The following is a 7,199-nucleotide window of genomic DNA, read 5'->3' as shown; positions in this document are numbered from 1 at the left end:
ATAAAATAGGCCTTGGTTGATATTCTGGAAAATTCGTGTAAACTATTCTTATCTCGATAGGTAACGATCGCAGCACGCAACTTATTACGCGGAGTAGCAACAGGTGTTATCGAACTTGTTGCGCGTACGCCAAGCGGGAAGGCTAACACGAAGGCTTACACAGTTAAAAGCAACATAGTTACTCGAGAGAGTCTAAGTTACGACTATGCGCTACGCGAGGCATTGCACCGTTCAAATATTTTATTATGATCGAGCTTATGTACTTGATTCAAAGTCCAAAGAAAAAATATACAAACTTGCCCTATTGCCTTTTTGCGGTTTCAAGACGAACGATTAACGATCGCAAGGGTTCGACTTTCCAAGCATCGACGATAAATTTCGTTTCCCGAATCGGTAAGCAGAATTATCACGCGATACTCGCTCAGCGTTTTGCAAAATAAATACCTAATCGAGAAAGGTAAAGAAAAAAGAAATCTCGAATGCCGATCGAAATATTAACTAACACCTACGACAATAGTTGCAGCGAGAGTTGCAAGCACCACCCAGTATCGTTAATATGCACGATGGAAAAATATTCGTAATGAAGTATTCGCGTCGTATCAATCCGCGATAAATTATCACCGCGTCGAGAATCGTACCGCGCCCCGTTTCGTACCGTATTTACAGACACACCAAGCGATTATTACCCGATCAGCAATTAGTACCACCCGGTGATAGATGGCCTCAGCCCTGAGAATTCCTATTACCTCTATACTTACTTCTCACGTTCGCTATCGAGAAAGGAACGACCGATCGGATTTCTATAGGTATCTTCTTTCTTTCCTTTTTCTTGAATTTTTTCTTTTCTTTTATCTTAACGAATTAATAAAACTATCCTCTTTCTTTTTACTAAAAACTAAAAAAAAGGAGAAAAGAAAAATGAAAGAAACACGATGGAATATGAAGATTCGAGATGACCGGGTACGTTGTTGATTCGAGATCCACAAGATAAAAGAAGAATTCAAGGAAAAAATATCGAAAGATCTTGTCGCAGGTGTAAAACTCTTTCCACCGTGGCATTGCTCCCAAGGTCCGACAAGGTGCACCTTCGTAAGAGAGCACGAGCTCGGAGTTCCGATCGACGGAGATATCGTGCGAGATTACGAAAGCGTTATCTTAATTGCCCTCGAGTGAAGGAGCTACGAGACCTCGGGAAGGGTAGAAAGAGAGAGAAAGAGAGAAGGTGAGTAGAGACGGTAGATCGGCCGTTCGCGACGATTCGATCGATGACAAGATCGACCACGGACGATCACCGTGACTTACTTTAATTACCGATGGCTGCCTCTCTCTCTCTCTCTCTCTCTCTCTCTCTCTCTCTCTCTCTCTCTCTTTCTCTCTCTCTTTCCTCCTCTTATAGAAAGAGGAGTCCTTGCGAGCACCTTATGACCGGACCACCGGCCTCACAGTATGCGAACTATGCGGCTTCGAGGTCGACTCGTTAAGAGACGAAATGCCGATCGTAAAGCCAACACGATCGGTATGGATAATTAGAGACGATTCTTCTTCTGTCTTACTCTTCGTTCACGAATTTATTCAATCGAGAAATTGGAAAAAAATATAAAGAGTAATAAACTCGACGCAGACGTTCGTAGAAAATCTTGTTTATTTTTCCAGTGTAGGATGTCACCCTGAACGAGTAAAGAAACTCGGAAGAACGTAGAATTTGTGGAATGCAGAAAGACACTTGCCGTTACCACGTGTCCCTTCGAAAACATTCTGGTTCTTTCACGAGACACTGTCCAGGTCAACTCTCAAAGATCATTTTTCTTCTTTTGACTTCTCCACTTAACCATTCCCACCGTCTCTACGATAATTCAAAAACGCCACTCCTTTTTCGGATACACGCACTAGTCTTGGCGATAGCACGAGCAAAACTAATCTCGATTATCCGAGACACCCTTATGTGTCGAAGGAAAAAAAAAACGAATGTTGGTCCAAAATGAAGAATAAAAAAAAAAAGATATAAAACGAAGAAAAGAAAAAACGGAAACGTGTTCGGGAAAGGGTCGTGTCGCGACCTTCCAATGGTTACCGATCATTATGCTAACCAGTCATCAGCTGGTAATCAACAAACCCGGCTGATTCGCCGTGCGCTATTATGCGAGGTGTGGCGCCGCTGAGAGAGACATTGGTGGGTGGTCTGCGAGCGAGTCAGGGAATCAAACGTGTGAAACTACGATTTGGACGTGACGACGAAGACACCGGGATAATTCGATGCATTTCGACTGACAAAGAGAAGAAGTCGACCTAGGCAGTTCTTTTTGAAATAAAAATTACATAAAAATTACCCGTCGATCGCCATCTGTTTAACTAATTTGAAATAAAAAAAAAAAAAATGGAAAAAAAGAAAGAAGAACAAGAAGCGTTACCGATACGAGAAAGGGACGCGCAACGAAAGGGCTACCTGTCCTTGCCACCTTCCAATATCGTGCACGGATGCTCGTCGTCCGATTTCTCCCCTGAACTTCCTCCCAGCAATTTCTGGATATTAATCTCCGTCGAAATTAATTAGGTTCACCGTTGCGTACCGACGCGTTTCTCGAGGTGATGGATATTCCAACATTTGTCCGCGACACCGTAACTCTACGCAAGGTGTTCGACCTTCCTCCTCCTTTCCATCTAAAAAGTCTCTCTTAGAATTACTTTGATCATTCGAAACGCCTACGCTTTTATTTCATTAGGCTGAGAAAGCTACGCGATGAAACTTTCTACGCGGTACTCGGGAATGCAAAATTAATCGCGATGCTTGCGAATGCGATAGCGATGATTGAAATATCAAAAATCTAAAGTCCCTAACGAAACGTTACAAATGGTTAAACGAAAGTCGAAGGAATATCAACGATGATATCACAAGATTCTACGAGCTGGGTTTTCGAGCGAACTAACTCGTCGGCCCTTTGGGGTCACTTAAGGAAGGTGCGAAAAGTGCGCTAACGTGGATTTTTATGCGCGAATAAATTCATAGCCGTCGAGCAATTTGGGTAGAAAGACACCGACCTTCTCGTTCCTCGAAGATTCGAAGAAGACCTCTTAAGAAGTTAGTGTGGGTGGATGGAGACGAAGTGGGACGTTTTGGCAAAGGAAGAAGTTTGGAATCCGCTCGAGAGCGACAGGGAAGGTAGGCAGAAGGAGAGAGAGAAAAGGAGAGATAGATAGAGAGATAGAGAAAGAGAGAAAGAGAGAGAGGCTTCGATCGTAGCCCGCCCTTGCCTGCGAAACCGGCAGGTGGAACCTGCCGCCCTGTCCGTGAACCATCTGTTGCGCACGCAATCTTAAAGCCTTACGAACAAGGCCTGGGTAACAGGTTGCTCCTGCTCCTGCCACGGCCGAGAGCAAGCGGAGATTGTTTTGTCCGCGCTCTTAAAGGTCCTCCACGGGCTAATGAGCCATTCTGCCGGGATATTGGCCCGATGCCCGAGAGCCGCTTTTGATCGTTGCCTCCTGAAATATGGGCCCCATTTGTTTCTACCGTGTAGAGAACGAAAGAGAGAAAGAGAGACTCGGTGCTCTTCGTCAAATTATACGAAACTCGATGCGAGTTGTGTTTTACGTTCTCTTACCTCCTTATGAATTTATTAATTACCCTCCTACGTTTTTTCTCTCCTTTGCTCTTTATACAAGGTGTTCTTTTCTTCCAGCACTTTTCGCCGGGATGCTCGGTGTATTTAAGAAAGAAAATAAAAAAGGAAGGAAGGAATGGAAAAGAAATTGTCCGTCGATATATTGGGATCTCCTAATTCTCCGGAATTAAAGGACTTTTACAATTGGTGTAATTGCGCGTTTAAAATTATCACGATACGATCGAGAATTCGCGATAAAGGGAAAAAGTAGAGATCGAATAAGGCAGTAAATAAGAAAGGAAGTAAATCTCGGAGTTAGTCCGCTGTCATCGTCGATCGTATCGTCCCTTCTCCGAGACACGCCGGTCTCGAGTGATCGGCATTGTGAGAAGAACGAGGAGAACATGGTCTCGCGATCGGAGCCTCGCGAGCTTCTTCTCGTTATCGACGATCACGTTTTTCGAGGAAGAAACTGGCGCGCGGGCGCACTCTTCTCCGTACACCTGGTGCTACCAAAAGCACCGATCTCCGGCGCGGCACACACAATGGGACACGTACCACCACGGTGAGTAAAGGGTTGCAAGAAGACGAGAGTCTTCCGGGAAGCGATGAAAGAAGCTCGCTTCGTCTCGCTCTATCTCGTGGCAGCTTCTCCGTGTGGTCAGGTGTGCCACATCTCTCCATCTCTCTCGAAAGGTACGCTCAATTTTAACCGGGGTCAATATCGTCTCGACTTTTCTGTATCGGTCGATGTCGAAGGTCGTGGGATTTCTTCTTCCCGTCGTTGCTCCGATCTTGCGAGACCTACCGTGTCGAAGTAATAAAAAAGAAATGAAAAAAAAATATATATATATATATATAAAGAAAAAAGAAACAAAAAGAAAACAAAAGAGAAAAAGTATATATCCTTTTTATTACCGATTAATAAAAACATTGTTGTTCAGAAAGTCTCCATTTTCAAAAGTTTAGGAACTATATATTTGTTGTATCTATCGTAATTCCAAGAAACGGTACATTTTTCAAAGAGATCCAACTCTCGATGCTGCGATCGAGTCGAGTCCCTTTTGTCGCTTGAAGAGGTTCGAAGATCAATGAAGTCGGGGTCTCCTTCTTCCTTTTACTCTCCATTCACAATTCTCTAGGAATATCTTTTCTGGAATCGTATCCAGCTCGTTGTTCGAAAAGAGTAAGTCGTTTTGAAACGTTAATTTCACGCTGGAGTTACTAACTTTCAGTTTTCTTCGAAGAGAGAACGAGAATGCGGTTACGGTTGGTACAACCAAAAAGAACGTTTCGATTTTCGCGCTACTCGTTGTACTACCTTATGATCGTACTCTCGAGTACAGAGAGAGGGGAGAATTCTTGTAAGAATCCACTCTCTCTGTCTCTCTCTCTCTCTCTTTCTCTCTTCCTTTCGGTGTCGACCCCCTTCTCATTGTGCCGAAAAATTCTCCGTGGCCCGAGATCTCATTTTGCCACGACGGAAGCTGCGACGTTACGACCTTTTGTCGTCGTTTTAGCCTTTTGCGTTCTCCTTCGTGCTTCGTTTTCCTTTCGCAAAAATTTTAAAGCCCGCACGACCACAGAGAAACGCACACAGACGCACGAGACGTCTCGTACATTGGACTACGAGACGCGTTATAATAGAAGCTTTAGTCGAGAGTACAGACGCACCGACGCACCTGTTCGATCGGACCACTCGCCATAAAAGCCCAAGGATCGAGGTAGCTTTTGCTTCCACACTTTCTTGCTTCGTATTCGTTCGAGCCGGTATGTCGCGTACGTGGATACACATTGCTATCGCGGATTCGACTCGTCCGCTACTCGAAAAAACGAGAACACCTGTCGGTCAAACGGAGATATTTTCGAGCGTGCCTCGAATTCTCGATTACGCCGTATTTTTATGGCTCCGAAGGTATATATAAATGTGTGTGTGTGTGTGTGTGTGTGTGTGTGTGTGTGTGTGTGTGTGTACGCGAGCGTATACGTATAATCCTACTAAAAAGATTTCGATACAAATCGAATTCCTTCGTGCAAAAATTCGATATCTCGTTCGCGAAAGAATTTCTCCGTATATAAATTTCCTATCATCTGTTCGCACGATACGATTAACACGCACGAATTTCCACTTGGACTTCTGCCACATTGATTTCTTACAATACGTCTGCCAAAGTCAGTTCTCTCTTTGAAAAATCAATGAGACCCTGGAAGAGTCCGTTGGAAACCTAGTAGCTGTGAGAGCCGGAGAAGATGTAAAAGGGGAGATTTTGAAGGAACTCGAAGGAAGGGGAAGCCGAAAATCGATGAATCTCTCCTTTAACGTTTCTTTTTTGCCAGAGACAAGTATGAGATTGCTCGTATTTTTTCGAGAGGTTTATGAAAATGGACATATAATCGTAAATTTCGAACTCGCACGAGTTAAAATCGTAAGAATTTTGCGAATACGTTGCTCGATACGTATAACTTTGTTTCCACGAAATATTTGTCGATATCGATGGAGCTTGTGGATTTTGCGAACACCCATATGGGCGAAAGATCGCGGAACAAAAAGGCTCCCCTCCTCTTCACGAAAAGTCTGGCACGGCCGATTGAATCGGCAAATGCGCGTTAAATACGCGTGGGACTTAATACGCGGCGCAGGTAGCCCATTGCCTTGGCGTACGAACGATTCAATGCGTTTCGTACTACCGTTTCCAACGCCATATGTTGTTTGCTTGGCTAAAAGTCCTTTGTGTGTCACGTTCTACGTTTTCTACGCGCCGTTACCAACACGTGCGAGCGAGATAAATTCTAACTTCGAACGCGCATCTTTGAACGGCCGACCGTCATCGAAACGATTCCGAAGAGATCTCGAAGCGAGTGATCGAGCTTCGTCGATCGTGGTTCGTTCGCGTGCCAAAATGTAACTAGCGCGAGATTACGGCTTATTTTATGTTAAACTACCTGTCGTCGGTTGGTTGCGTTGTAATTTCCACCGTATAATATGGGTAGCCGTTTACGACGTCCTGTCATCCTCTATCGATATTATTTTATGTACCTACATACGCTCGCCGACCGGGTAAACGTACGACCCTGCTTTATGCTGATAATAAATCTTATGCGTGCATTAATGAGACTCGCCGAATTGTCTCGCCTATCGTAAAGTGCAAAATATATAAGTGAACGGATAAAAACGAAATGGAATTAAAGAATTTGATAAGGATACGATTCAAATTTTTCTCCTTCGATAGATAGATTGATAGATAAATAAAATTTTGATTTATGCCAAACTATTTCATTAGTATTTCGAAGAAATCGATTCTAACGAGTTAACGTTATTGCAAGCGTATTATGTAGATCGAATCTCACGATCAATTAATAATGGTCTCGCGCTATTACGCCCCTTTCGATTCCGACCAACTCTGCGAATATACGCGAGTATCGCGCGCGGCCGTAACTCTCGTTGAAATTATTTAACAAGCAACTATAACCCGTCCCTTTCGAATAGATGTAATTACTCGGTTGCATACACACGTGTCGTACAACGCGAGAGATACTTAAACCTGGCCGATCGTTCACCCGTCGAATCTCCGAACCGAATCGAATCGATTCGTCTCGATA

This window comes from Vespula pensylvanica, chromosome 9, assembly GCF_014466175.1.
Source record: "Vespula pensylvanica isolate Volc-1 chromosome 9, ASM1446617v1, whole genome shotgun sequence".
NCBI lineage: Eukaryota > Metazoa > Arthropoda > Insecta > Hymenoptera > Vespidae > Vespula > Vespula pensylvanica.
Note: the sequence above shows the minus strand (reverse complement) of the source record.